The 14,994-nt window shown below is 40.4% G+C and overlaps 1 protein-coding gene and 2 long non-coding RNA genes across 6 annotated transcripts in view; 2 read left to right on the top strand and 1 right to left on the bottom strand.

Annotated features, from left to right (window-relative positions):
* Window positions 1-8,488, bottom strand: part of RAPH1 (Ras association (RalGDS/AF-6) and pleckstrin homology domains 1) — an 84,400-nt gene extending 75,912 nt beyond the window's left edge. For 3 of the 4 annotated variants that reach the window (XR_014853446.1, XM_085066265.1, XM_085066267.1), the window contains exon 1: window positions 8,358-8,488. The gene's annotated coding sequence lies outside the window, so the exon portion shown is untranslated. Of the gene's footprint in view, window positions 1-561; window positions 753-8,357 lie in introns of those variants that run through there. The other variant, XM_085066266.1, reaches the window with a different exon arrangement.
* On the top strand, window positions 2,934-7,147 carry LOC146434578 (uncharacterized). The gene is made up of 3 exons (XR_014853447.1): window positions 2,934-3,059; window positions 5,580-5,661; window positions 7,071-7,147. It is a non-coding gene; the product is annotated as an uncharacterized LOC146434578 (long non-coding RNA).
* A 343-nt stretch (window positions 8,489-8,831) lies between the features above and the next one.
* On the top strand, window positions 8,832-13,191 carry LOC146434576 (uncharacterized). The gene is made up of 2 exons (XR_014853448.1): window positions 8,832-9,523; window positions 10,099-13,191. It is a non-coding gene; the product is annotated as an uncharacterized LOC146434576 (long non-coding RNA).
* Window positions 13,192-14,994: the final 1,803 nt, after the last annotated feature.

The raw sequence follows: 14,994 nt of genomic DNA, 5'->3' as shown, positions 1-14,994 counted from the left end.
TCAAAAATGAAACACCATTGATGTTGAAAGTCCATAGTCTGAAAACACTTTGTTTACTCTGTGCTGGACTTTCAACCCCACAATGCACGCCAGTCGTTCCAGAAATATTCCATTACGGTTGATAAAAGATAATTTAAGTAGTAATATTACAAAGTAGTAATAACTAATCCCAAGGGCTTTTTTTTTTTTTAACTTCTTGGTTTTGAGAACCTTCTGAACTTTTTACACACATCCAAGCTGAGTAGGTATAAACAGTACCAAAACAGAGTTTCACTCAAGCTAATTACAAGGACAGTGCTTTTAGGGGGTTTGCTTTCTCATTTATTTTTAACTAGAACATCTCTGATTTTCACTAACTGGGATAGGAAGCACAGAAGGTTAAGCTGTATGCTGCACTATCAAATGGCCTGGAGTTAACACAGAGCATTCTTCATAAAGACACTGTAGGTTTCATTTTAACAACTGTGATGTGGATATGTGGTTCCTCTTGAAAATTTCACTAATTTCCATACTGGTTCCATTTTCTGCTCTAAAAACTGCCAGAAAGGAAGAAACACTCACACCTTTCTATGGGACCCTCCTCCTTCCATGTAATTGCTGAAAATGAGACTTCTCACTTTTGCCATGCTTCTCAGAAAGTATCTCCGAGGTCTCTAATCCAGAACAACCGACTATTTCTTCATGAAAATAATTCTTTCCTTCTGCCCTGGGCAAGAATTTATTGCTGACATTCACATCAATGTGACAAACAGCCTTTCAGTTCCACAGAACTGATCGTAAGATATCACTAAGTTACTTATTAATAGACACAACAGAGTAAAGATGAAAGAAAAAGTGATCTTCTCTTATCCAGCTTCAGGCAGAATGGTTCTCCTGACCTGTGACGTGCACAGAGACGGATCAAGTCTTAGCCAGGATCACTTATTGCAAGGTCACTAGTGACTGAAAACTACTGACTTCCTTCCTCCACCCCAAAAAAAATGCCACTATTGAATAGATAGAAGAACCCTCAGACATGACTGCTGTTAACTAAACTCCAGAGTACTAGAAATGTGCACTGATACACACAGCTTGCAGGACACTTTTCTGGGAACAGCATGCAGTCACCCATGTTTCTGTCAAAGCCACTAAGAACCACACCTTCAAGTAAAAGGTCATTCTCTTGAGTCATGCATTAAAAACCTAAGTGACAACTTCGTTGGAGAACAGAGGTCTGTACAGCATTTTTATTTAAAGGCTCAGAACAACCTAATAATTTTTTCATGATGGGGATTTTTAAAAAAATGTACTATAAACCACATTTATGCAAAGTCTTTAGTCACCTGTGAAGAGGAATGATTACTGACACCCTGGAAGTCCAAACTTGCATAGGTTTATTAAAACAGATTCTAACAATGATTAACTCAGTTTTAAATGGTGCAATAACATCACAGTGATTCTTCTAGCAAGAAGAGCAAGAAGCAAAATTACTAAGGTAAGGACAAGTAAGTGGCTAGCATGTTTGGGGGTTTTGTGCATGTTTTTCTCACATCTAGACTCCAATGACCTTTACATATACAAAATCAACTCAAGCATGGTTTAGTGGTGGACTTGGCAGTGCTGGGTTAATGGTTGGACTCAATCTTAAAGGTCTTTTCCAACCTAAACAATTCTATGATTCTATAAATAAAGACAGCTTGGAATTCTTGGCTTCTGGCATAGAATCAAAAATCCTATGCAAGATGCCTCATCGCTATACAGGCATGAAACAGGCAAGTCAGGATGAAATCAAGAACAACCATACACGAGCGAGAAACTGCTTAGAACAGCCAACAGTGCAATACCAAAGAATGAGGCTTTAAGTCCAGACACAATCCATAAATATTGTACTTCCCACAGAACAATGGAGAGAAATCTCCCTGGGCAGTGAACACTGTCTTTGCAGGACGCAAGAATAGATACTGCATTTATTTTACATAGGGTGTCTTATTCTTGTCGACAGAGAGTCTCAGAGTTAACACAAATTTAAGAACTTTGGATCTTATCTTCATGTGCCTTCTGGCAACAATATGAGAAAACCTGAGGGAACACTGTCATAGTCATAATGAAATGGTTTCAAATTTGTTAGAGTACTTCTCCTCTTACCTAATTCAATACTTCTTGCTCTAAACCACAAAAGAGTAACAAGCAATGAGCTCAGACACAGTGTAGGAAAAAATCCCATGGGACTTAAATTAAGGCAATTAGTATGCAAGCACAGTATTTCTGCAAAGCTAATAAGCTTCCCATACCAATTTCACCTCTGAAGACCATCATTATGCCGCAAAAACCAGTCTTGCTCCTAAGATGTTTGAAAGCATGCTGAAAACATTATTTTCAATGCTGAGCTAGAACCCATCCCAGTTTTGTAAAGCAGATTGTCTAAGTAAGTACAGATAACATTAGTCATCTAGATATGAAAATGAAACTATTTACAAAATCACAGGGCAAAGTATTTTCTACAACAGATTCTGAAAGTCTGGACTGATGCCTTTAAACATTCATGAAACACAAACAGCAGCCTGGAAGGGAGTTTGTCCTTATTTTTCAAAATGCTTTAACATCCCAGAAGTAAAAGAATCTTGAATTCTGCAAAACAATATATAATCATGATCTAGGAAGATGTATAGAAGGATGTAGCTTCTCCTTTCAGCAGCTCCCAACACATCACCCCTTCAATTTTATCCATTTGGCATGCTGTGGATTATGAGGTTAACTGGATCACAGAACTTACATGGATTTAATCTTGCCAGTCTCTGGTTTTTTTATGACTATTTTTAATGCACAATAGTTTAGTGATCTCTAAAGCTACCTAAGGATAATTCTGCCAGGAAAAGTGTAAGGGGAAGAGAAGTTGTCTCCAGTCTCCACTGCTTCTCTTCTGCTCTTACTAATACTATCTCATTACGGGACCTACATGGAAAAGAAAAACCCACTGAGTGGAACACACAGTTCTTGAGACTGGGTCAGCACTTGCAGAGATGCAAGCAGGGACTATACCAGCCTTAGCAAATGCATCTGCATGGAGATTAATGACTGGAGTAAGTATATAAACAACACATGGGGAACTTTACTTCTTTCAAAGAACCTGCATATTTGTTTTGCTAACACTATTTTCTATAGCAACTCGAAGTCTATTGGTGACATCACATCTTTTCACTACTGGTGTATCACAAGGATCAATTCAGCAACTTCACAGTTAAACATAAGAGTACCACTACAAATCTACAAGACCTCTGAGAGAGAGAAAAATCTGTCAAACAGAGTTTCAATATTCTTTCCCAGTGGTTAACTCAATCAAATCTGCATTTTAGACAGAATATCTAACCGTAACAATTGATCGAACTATTGAAAAGAAATCCCCAGATGTCAAAAAAGTGGGCTTTCTTCATCAGTGATTGAAACAATACAGTTGGGCAAAACTGTCTTAGCATAATCTCTAAGTTACAAGAAGAATAAAATTACACACGCACAAGAAAACCCCACATTATGAATTCTATGTTGTAAAGTTAGCATTTTTCACATTATCCAATAACTTACTCAACATTTAATGTTGCACTTAACTCAGCAGCCTTTTTATTACATATATTGAAGGGATTTAAGTGCAAACGTGATATCAGAGTAAGAATTCAACCACTTGAGTCGGGACTATTTTACCATCAATGCTTGATACATACTTGTTATTTGCACTTCTAATACTATTGAATGATACAGCCTTTAAAATACAAGTTTACAAGCAGATAATGCAAATTCACCAATTACAATTTCAGTAAAGTTAGCAATTAAGTCTTTTGGAGATTTCTGAAACATTTTTCCTTTTACCATGACCAACTGGATTTCAGAAGATGAAGTGTAATTTTGCAAAGAGTAACCCGTGACAAGTTTACAGCACTTCCTCAAAGAACTCACAGAGTTTTTCACAAATCACTGATACACAACTGTACAACAGCAGTAGAAACTACTTGATCGTCAACAGTTTTAGTTTGGGGGGAGCAATTTTACCAGGAGTCTAAAACCAAGCTGAAACATTAAGACTATGATCACATAGAATAAACCACCTTTTCTGTAATACATATGGCCGCTCTTAAGGCAGAAAAGTGGTAACATGGTGACAGAATTTGCATCAAGATGAAATCTACCCATGTATCAAGCAACAAGCTCTTCTTGGAGCTTTTCTTAGGGGAGCAAACTGTTTCTTCCTACTGGAAGAGCCAAGAAGGCAACAATTAAAGTAACTACAAGACATAACTTTATTTCACATCTTGACTGTAAGCACAGCACAATTCCACTTTTTTTTTTTACTTATTTTAACAAACTTTTAAGGACAAAAAGACACCAGGAATACTACAGGTCCTACCAAAACAGCAAACTGCTAAGTCTTTGGTAAAAGGGAAGGACAATGAGACAATTACAGCACTGGCAGAAGCAAGGGACCGCATGCCAGCAGTTGGCAGTGGACCTCAGCTCTCAGTGTCATATGAACAAAAGTGTCTGCCAGGCTCCCTACACCTGCTCCCAAAGCTTTCTGAAGAGTGAAATTATCAGAGAGGATGAAGGGTGCCAATGAGCTTCCCTCCAGCCCTTTTCTTTCTCTACTCCCCTAAAATCCAACTAAGTCATTATAAGACAGCAAAAAATTATTTTCCTAATATTTAACATAAGGCCAGTTTCAAATTGTCATGTACGTCATCTTCCTCTATACAGTTCCCGACAAATACGGTGACAGCTCACAGAACAAGACATTTCAAGAGATCTTCACTAACAGATGTATTTTAAAAAACAAGTTCAACAATCTGTTTAACATCTTACACGAAACACTTCTGCTAAAGCTGGACATAGCAAATAACTGAAACTCCTACTTGGAACAAAACAGAGAAGTGACTTTAATTCATTGAAATGTCAGAAAATGTCAGTCAATATATCTGGATCAAGTTGCACAAAAATATTCTGCAGATACTTTTCTTAGTCTTTGTAAGATTTTCCTATACGCATGATTATAAGCCATCTTTATCATTAACGAGTTTTAGTCCTTTCTCACAGGGACTGATATGTTTAAGTGGATAGTTATTACTAATTTCTAGTATTAACATCTAAAAAATAATACACCATTCTCAATGAACACTTTTTTAAAGTGCTGATAATACTTGCAGATTGACAAGAAGAAAATTAAATCCCTTGTTAATCTGAAGAACAACTATAGCAGGAATTACAGCACAAGTTTCTTTACTGGCATTTCCTAACCTTGTAGACATTCCTAAAGGTAGAAAACATTCCATGTATGTACTCACTCAAAATCTGTGACTGCCAATTATCAAAGATATTTTTTGAATTCTTTAGAGGACTTACTCAATATGTCAACTTTGGTTTTGTAATTAACATTTTCATAAACAAAATTAATACTCTACATAGAAATGGGTTAAACTTGACTACTCAGCAGCCTGCTGTCATTTCAATGTATTATTAAACCTTAGCAATAAAACAGATTTGGATTGCACTTTTTTGCAAGGCCTGTTTATCTAACATTGCCCGATTCAGCTGTGCATCAACACATTTTCTTCTAGCAATTGCAGAGAAAGGGTGTGAAACATGACAAAATGGCTTATTGTTGGGGCCAGAAACAGAAACTGGACATTTCTGGCTTTGGTAAGCATTTGTAACAAGTTCTAGATTTAATCAGCAGGGTCCTCAGTATGAACAGATTGTTAATGGGAAGTTGTGAAGTACATTATTTCAGTTCTACTTGAAAATTCCACAATAAAACTATTGTTTAATGTTACAGAAAAGGCAGAGTGTGATTATTTTGCGACTTTTGGCTTCATTTGTAACTCAAGAGATTTGGATTTTTCTTCTATTAAGAAGGTAATCTAAATTATTTAACAGCTGGGATCTTCAGCACTATTCTTCCCAGTATTTGCTTAAGTGGCTTAGTCACTCAGATTTAACTCTGCCCCAGTTTGATATATTTTTACTTCCCCCTCCAGTGGCTGAAAAACATTTGAATAAGGAAGGCAAGTTGTATGACCAGTAAAGATGAGACTAACACAGGATAAAGATCTTCAATTTAAAGCACAAAGAATTAAATATTTCTGGCTAAAAAAGCCAGGTGATTGTGTTAAAAACCTTAATGCTGAAGCAATAGATAAAGGACCAAATTCAAAGAAGCAACAGCTAAAAAAGATCAGTGGTTTGGGGGAAATACGGCAATATCCATATATTCTGGCAGTCAGAAGACTGAGACATCCTCTTGAAAAATAAAGCCTCTTAATATCAATCACAGTGAACCATTATTTAGCAAAGGCATTGCAGCAGTCTCACACTATAAACCAACAGGTGTTCCCTGTACCAGAGCTTACTTTACTAAGAAAGGAACAGGCTGAAACACACAAGAAGCTGGAAACCATTTACGTCAATACACTACTCCACTGTAAAGAAACTATTTTAAATTCAAACCTCAAGGCAGTGGTCTCAAGATACTAGGCAAGGAAGACAGACCGAAGATCATATAAAATTTGTCAGTGTTCTCTTTCACATTATTTTTTATACTCTTTCAAGAGATTAACAGCTGGTACACTACACTGCTTTCCTGAACTGTGGTTTATCTCTTAGTAATACCTTTCTCACTCTCATCATATGCTGAGTCAGAGAAGCAGTGATAGAAGGATGCTTCATTGCATGTCATCTGAGTAGAAAAACGAAGCCATTTTAAGGAAATATCTGAAAATTAAAATTGTAGAAAGGTGATAAATAAATTCCTTAGTGCCACTTACTTTTCTATTGCATGAAAATAAAAAGCTTCTGTAACATGGACTTCTGTACAGTAATTTGAGTATTGCCCAGTGATATGGAAAACCACATACCAACTTAGGTGCAGAAAAGCAGTGCTGTATTCTGCTATCCACCACACCCACTCAAGAATGATATCAGTGTATTAAATTTGGATGTGTCTAGATCTTTATATAACTTATGTGGAAAGTATTCCCTAGATTATGACCTATACTTTTGTTCTTCAAGATGATTTATAAAGAAATTTTCCTGTTCCTCTATTTTAACAGGAAACTTCTCAGCAGAGAAAAGCTGATTAAAGACAATAAAATTGGAAGATTTGTTGTTTTAGACATATTGTTTCAATAAACATCTATAATTCATTCATCAATTAATTTTTCTGCTCTAAGGTGTTTGAGAAGCTAATGTATCCATGTCTGGAGGGCACTAGGGGGAACAGACAAAAAAGAGGCAATTCGTTCAAAATGGAGTAGGTGTGATTCTCCAGTCTCACGAAACATTCATCCATCACATGAATGGTAACATAAAGATACCAGCTATATGAAATAGTTTACTTTGGCCAAATGCAGTGTACCTGTCATCAAACAGTAAAAAATAAATCTACTACATATACTGCTGTTCATCCCCTCCTAAACACCTATAGCCCAGTAAAAATATAAAATACTAGTAAAAATGCAGCGAGAGTGTAGAAACACACATGTGATTATTTTTTGCCCCACAAGATAACAAATCCAAAAGAAATAAAATCTTCCAAAATGAACAGGTAAGTCATTGGCTTCTAAAGACAACCAGCATTAATGCAGGAGAAAAATAAGTATAGCCATATGAATTTTACAAGGTCATGTGACACTTATGTATACAGACACTCCTCCTTTCCCTCCCACCATCCGTGATTTTCCCCATGCAGAAAAAATAATATACCACTCTCCCAGTTTCATGAAAACCAATGGAGACATCAAGCTTGCTTGGGAGGCTCTTCGCAAACCAGCCTGCCTTCAGTAAGTCGTATGGCTAAAAAGCTTAAAAGATTTCAGGTTTGGGGGTTTGGTGTTTGGCTTTTAACCCATCTTTCCTTCTTGCAGCAGGAACGAGGATTTGCGCGTTTTGTTCCGCGGGTGGCAGAGCGCGCCTGGGCGATGCCCGCGCTGGGGACCCGAGCGCCTGCGGCTGCACAGGGTGGAGACTCACCCAAGCTGACATTGTCTGCATACCACACACTACATCCCTCGCGCATCCCCGGCTGACTCCCCAGCCTTTTCCGAGGCATGCCTCACTCGGGGAAAACCAGGGGGGCACACACCTACAAGGAGCCGCCACCAGTCACCGGCACAGCAGAGCCTCTCTGGAAAAAACCACCCGATGGTGTCTGGGGCGTGGAGGGTCGCAGGGCAGGATCGCGGGCCGGTAAATGCGCGCCCCTCCCGCACCCCTTCGCTCCGCTGCTCCCGGCCCAGCCCCGGCGGGGGCTCGGGGGCTCAGGCAGGAAACGCCATCCGTCGGCTCTGCCTCCGCCGCCCCCCAGAAAAGCGCGACACGAAGGCGGCTCCGCCACTCACCTCGCCCCGGCTCCGGGGAGCCCCGGCGGGCAGCGGCGACGCCCCACAGAACAGAGGAGCGAGGCGCCGGGTTCGCTCCCGCTCGCTGCCGGCGGCGGCACCCGGCTCCGCTCCGCCCGCAGACCCCCTCGGCGGCTACCGCTGCTCCCGCCGCTCCCGCCGCCGCTAATGGTGGCCGCCGATACCGGCTCCTTTCGCCGCTCCCTTCCTTTCCCGTTCCTTGTTTCCGCCGAGCGCGGAACCGCCTCCGCCCGGCGGCCGAGGCGCGTCCCTGCCCCGCAGCGGAGACGCCGCTCCCCACACGCCGCTGCCGCCCCAGCGCCGCCGCCGCTCCGGGCTCCCCCCCGCCGCTCACTTCCGGCGCGCGGGCCGCGCCTCGCCCCGCCCTGCCGGGAGCGGCGCCAGCCACGGGGGGCGGCGACGGCCCCGCAGCGCCAGGGCGGCCGTTGGGCACGCGGGCGGCCGTTGGGCGCGAGGGACGGTTGGGCGCGCGGGGGGCGGTTGGGCGCGCGGAGCCGATCGGTCCCCGCGGTGCCGTAGCCCGCGGAGCGGGTCCGCCCGCGCCGGGCGGTGACCAGCGCGCTCACGGCGGGCGCCGCCCGCGCCCCAGGCAGCTCGGAGCTGCGGTTCCGTCTGCAGGTAAAGGCGCCGGGGGACGTTCCTCGTAGCGATCACCGAAGGTTTCTGTTGGCAGCAAATTACCAAATCTTACCGAAATCCTCGGTCGCGTGTCCCGCTGACCCTCGGCCAGCCCCGGACCGCGCCACGTCGGCTACGCGGTGCCCCGGCCGGGAGTTTGCCTCCGTTTCTCATCCTACCACAGCTTCAGGGAGGAGATCCCATATTTTTAAGTAATTTACAAAATGGGATAAAACGCATTGCTTGCTACTGCAGACAGTGCTGTAGGAGAGGAGATTCGCTTAACTACAGTTGATTGCCTGGGGGCTTCAAGCTACAGCGCAGGAGAAGTGGCATCCACGCTGCCTTCCTCCAGGAACGTGCTTCTCCCCTGTGCTAGAACCGCTGTCTATTGTGACACAGCACAGGCATGTTTTACATCAGGTTTTATCTGCCAGTATTTGACAGACAGAAAACTTCAGTCAGTTGAAACACAGTATTTTCCATAACTGTGAACAATTATGCAAAATGACGCGAGTTCTGCTGCTGTAACTACTAATTTGCCAGTGAGGTTACAAGCTAGGTCAACAGCAACAGGTTTAAAATAAAAGCTAGTACCTGGAGAAAATTATTTTCATGTGTACATACAATTAAGTAATTCGAAAGACAAAGTTCACCCATATAATTCTAACATATTTAGCAGAAGAACTTTGCTGTATAAATTCACCTTAACATGTAATCACTTCCAAATTCTGGACAACATAATAAAATGTTGCCAATTAACAACATCCCAGACAAGCTGAGATCAAAGCTATGGATACAAAAATATATAAATTATCAATATGGAATAAAAATACATGCATTCATCACCAAGAGATTACAGTAGTCTTCTAGTAAACATTTTTAATCTGACCATTCCAAATACTAGACTGCTACTGATACACTGCTTCACAGTTTGTGGAAATTCCACAATTAAAAAGTGTCTGGGCTCATATTATTTAGTGAAAGTGATAAGTAATACAGTTTTCAGTGCTGTTCTGCACTTGCTGTATATCAGCAGCGAGGCAGAGCTGAAAGAGACTATGAATCTGATGTTATCGGCAGGTTTGGACTTTGTCTCCAGGTTGTATTAATCCCACCACACTTTCCTGCTGATCTTCCGTGACCCCGAAGGGATTAGAATGACAACACCTCCCCCAGCAGCAGACTTGAGATGGATGTAGGAAGCTCAGGGAGTGCATGGGCAATGCAAGAAGCAACTCGGGTGTGCCATGGCCAGGTTCCTTCTGGCAGCTCCATGGCAGCTGACCCAGCACAGAAACCATACCATGTCATGTTCTGCGCCACTGCAGCTCAGGAACTGCATGGCCATGAAGGGTACAAAACTTCATACCTTCAATATGAAATTCTATAGTAAGGAAACAAAGGTTGTAGCTGACTACTGCAAACTCTGCTTTTGGTGTGTGGAAATGTTTTTATTCATTTATATCAAACTTGCTAATTTGCCCCTGAGCCTGAGCAGACAATAGACAACACAGTTAATTTAATGTTGGGTAGAGATCAGAGCTAGACCACCTTAAGCTAGAGGACCAGATCCTACAGAACCACTATCCAATTACATACATAAGTTACTAATGTAAAATCATCCCCCAGGCCAAGGAAATAGTACATACCTGCAAGCAGACGTTGGGTAAGCTTTTCAAAGCAGTACAGGAAATTTAGTCATACATCTGCCAATAAGATTAACAGTTAATGAATTAATAAAAATAGTGAAACCTTTTGAGTAGGTTAAAAGGTCAGCTTAAATATATATCTGCATTGAAATAAGAAATGATAAATCAGATCATTTTTTTAATGAGGGCAATATTTCCATGGCTAATGACCCTTTCTTCTCCCCAAATGCTGTCTATCAAATCTCAGTTTTAGATATAGCTAAGCACTGCCAGCAGCTGAGCTTAATTTTGAATCCTTCAAAAGTTTTATTTTCTGTATTTAAGTAATTCTGAATAAGAAAACATAAATAAACAAAGATTACATAGGCTTCTGGATCATTAGACAGCTAGGGGAATTTCCATACAGGATACACCAAGCAAAGGGTGGAAATGTGAGAGTTCAAAATTAACAAAAATCAACTCTCATATTAATTGCTTTGTTGGACCTAAGAAAGCTCAATGACTTGTGCAGTAAAAATTTCACATTTTGGTGAAAACCAGCTGGGTCTGATCCAGACTCTGTCAATCAAAACTGTATGTGTGCATATATAGGTACGTCTCTGTATACACACAACTATTCCGTCATGGAACCTCGAGCACCTATGATGCCTGTCAGCTCTAGCAAGAAGAACAGTCTGACTCTTTTCACCTGCTTCTTTATGATTTTTTTTTTTTTTTGCCAACTACAGGGTTCAAGGTACAAAATCATTTAAAAGCCTTTCCTGTTTATCAATAGCTTGCTCAGCCTATACTGTACCTATTGCTGCTCAGCTAGCTATAATGGCATTTCCAAATAGGAATTACGACAAAGTATTGCAGTATTTCTTAGCAACAGGTATAGCACCCATAGCCATTAACATCAATAATTCAGCTCATCCAGACTTACGTTAAAAACGTCTTTTCTCAGATCTTATCTACTGTTCATAAACAAGGATGTCTTGAAGGGTTCTGACCTTGCAGCAACTGGTAGCTGACAACAGTAGCCTGTAATAGAAAATGCAGACTTGGACAGAAGCTTCTGGGGTTTCAAGCCAGCCAGGTTGATACACAATCCATTGCAGAAACTCCTCATACTCTAGGTTAAGACCACTAAGCTTTCTCAGGGCTGCTGTTCTTAGGGAAGGCTGATGCTATTTGCATGTGGGAACAAGTTCAGAGGAGCACCACAAACACTGGAATGTAAACACCATTTTCTGAACTCATTTAATCACTGTAAATGAGAAAAATCTTGACTAATTCCAGCTAAAGTACTCCTGAATTGCAGTGGGATGACAGCTCTGAATCCAAAGCACAGAATGTCTGTGGATGAAAATATAACCACTCTTTTCTATACGCACCTTCCCTCCACCTCTAAGAACTAGAGAAGCATTCCTTTTCTTTCCATTTCTCAGGTGATGAGTGAACAAGCTACTTCCCTAAAGTCAGAAAGGAAACCTTGTTCCTAGCCAGGGTCTGAGTTCTGCTCTCATCAATGCCAAATCAGTCCCTTGCTTGGGAGGGGACTTCATTACAAACTTACTATTGATACTCTTTTTATGGAAATGTCAGAACTGCAGACTGGCAAATAATCTATCTATAGCATTCATTATCATCATTACCCCTTTTAAAGAAGACTCAAACCACCCTATCACACATCTCAATAAATCAGCGTGGCTAACACATGCCAAAAAAACCATTTCTTCTTGACCCTCAAAGCAATCAGCTTATGCTGCTGAAGCAGGAAGCTTGTTTGTCCCCTGCATTGTTGTAATCTAGTGCATACAGCTGCAAATGTTGTCTTTGCTCACAAAGCTTCTTAAATCCCTTTTTTAATTCTACTAAACTCTTTGCCTTGATGACTGCCCATGACAATTGGATTCCATAGACAGAAAATATACTGTGTGAAATCGTATTGAAAACATGTTCTGGAGGGTTTTGCTCTATGAATTGGGGTATAGAGGCTGCAATTAGCTGACTTCACTACACGCTTGATGAAATTTCATTTTATGTGAAGTTCACCTTGCCTCCATGATCTGTACAACCCTCCACTACTCTTTATTCTGCACAGTTAACTTTCTGGTTCCTTTTTAGGCCCTCTGAGGCATGCTGTGGCCCTGGTGAATGTATCTGAGCACCTGTGCAACCATGCACATAAAAATAGGAAAGGAGCAGCACACTAACAGATTAGGATCTTCCAACATACAGGGCACCACAGGGACTCTCTGGACTCTTCTCCCAGGCTGAAGTCAGTAATTGATTTTAATGGGAGCAGGGCTGAGCTAATGCTGGCACTTTGGAAAATCCCACCCAAGGGATTCAGTGATATTGAAAGTGCTTGAGGCAGGTTAACTGCAGGCATTTCCACTAATGGGGAATGGCGCAGTTGTCTTTATTAATTTTTCTTCTCCAAAGTGCAATTAGAATGTATGTATTTTTATATCCTTAGGAACAAAATAATGTAAAATGCTTCTATTTCCAGAGGTTCTTTCTGAAAGGCAAATAAACGAGTGATTTTCTGCAGCACACTTACAGGCTTAAGATCTATCACACTCCCCAAAAATCTATTAATACTCTCTTGCTGCCCTTCCTTCAACTGATTTAATATGATTACAAGGGAAAATAATGTCAGTGAGTGTCCCAATCACAGCAGATTTGTAAAGCAAGGTTTTTCATCATGCTCTTGGAGACAGGAAAACCAATACTTTTCTGTCTGACTGTACCTTTAAAACCAAGAGAAAAAAATTCAGTGGTGAAGATGATTTGGAAAATGGCGACTAACATGGGTAAAAAAAGGTGACATGAACTAGAATGGGGTGCCAACAACAAGAAGGGGGATGATGTAAACGAATGCTAAAGTAGGGGACACTGACTCTGTTATGGGCAGTTTTTGGCGAGGTCACAACAGGGTAAGTGTGGTCTAAAAAAGAGGCCAAAGCTATGGCAAAAATTTTGCAAACAACTATAAATAAATACAGTGTTTATCTTTGATTTCTTTGAGTGATGTCTCTGAAAACTATGAGATTACTCATTCATAAAAATGTTGCGGCTTTGGCACATAATTCACTTAAAATACAAATAGTGATTATTTTCCACACATTTATTCAAACAACACTAGAATTTTAAAAGAAGCAACAAGTAGTTATTTACCTTTTACATTACTTTTAACCTATTTTTACTTCCTCTATAACTTTTCATTTTACACTGAAAATGCTCTTTCATCTCACTTCAGAAGGGATATCTTTTGCTTACTGAGGTAGAAAAAAGGCATTTTAATTTAATGTTGAAAATGTTGAAATGTCCTTCCAGACCAAATACTTTATATGCAGTTAATGCTCATTACAGATTGCAGTTAATGCTCATTACAGAATGATTATCTGCTAGATCTGACTTAATAATTCTTAAAGTGTAAATGATTTTATCAATGTGCAATATAATAGAGTTATCAGTTACATTGCTGCCTGAGAGAGAAATGAATTCTGGATCTTCAAAAAAGATCACCGTGAAAATCCAAAAGACTACATTTAGTTTCCTTTTTTGAAAGAGAGGAAAATTCAGTCAAACCCATTCATGCACTGGCCATAATTGCAGGGGGAGCTTTGTGTAGATGTACTGCAGCCATGTGGCACAGTTTCTGGAGCTGCAGAGATAGATTGGCACATCTCTTTTATGCTCAGTGCTGGCACTGGTTTGTTTTTCCAGTTACTATCAACTGTTCTTTCTCAAGTATCTTCAGCTACATCTTGTCCCCAGATCTCATCCTGGAAAGTGACCTGCTCAAATTAACTTTTCATTTCAGGAGGCAGCTGGTACTAATTAAGTTGCACAGACCAGGTAGAAAGTACAGCTTTCTCCAGAAGTTCCCTGCTATTTAACTGTACCAAATGTTTACAGAGCAGAACTATTTTTTTTCCCGTAATTTTTATGTAGATGTGAAATATTTGACATATATCTTGTAAATCACATATTAGGATTTACTGGAATTTCTGTCTTGACCATTTAAGTGACATTAGCTGGACTGTTAACATTTTTAAAAGAAGTAGTTTAAAAAGGTGCAGTTGTTCTTTCAGTGAGTGACTAAAAATAGCTGTGGGAAGTTTCAGATTCTTTTTTTGAACAGCTGTAGATAACTGGACAGTAGATTTTTGAACAGTAAATTTTAGCATTTTTATCACTGTACTTTGAAACTTCTACAATTTCTTTTAAAACTCCCATTCTGAATTGAAATGTGGAAAATAAACATTTCGTTATGTTTAATGTAGTCTGTGTGATGTTTCTGGACTTATCAGAGAGAGCTGTCATGATTTTTGAATAATTTTAGTGATGAGGTA

The sequence above is a fragment of the Lichenostomus cassidix genome, chromosome 7 (assembly GCF_008360975.1).
Source record: "Lichenostomus cassidix isolate B80296 chromosome 7, HeHo_3.0, whole genome shotgun sequence".
Classification (NCBI taxonomy): Eukaryota; Metazoa; Chordata; class Aves; order Passeriformes; family Meliphagidae; genus Lichenostomus; species Lichenostomus cassidix.
This window is presented reverse-complemented; position numbering and strand designations above follow the sequence as displayed.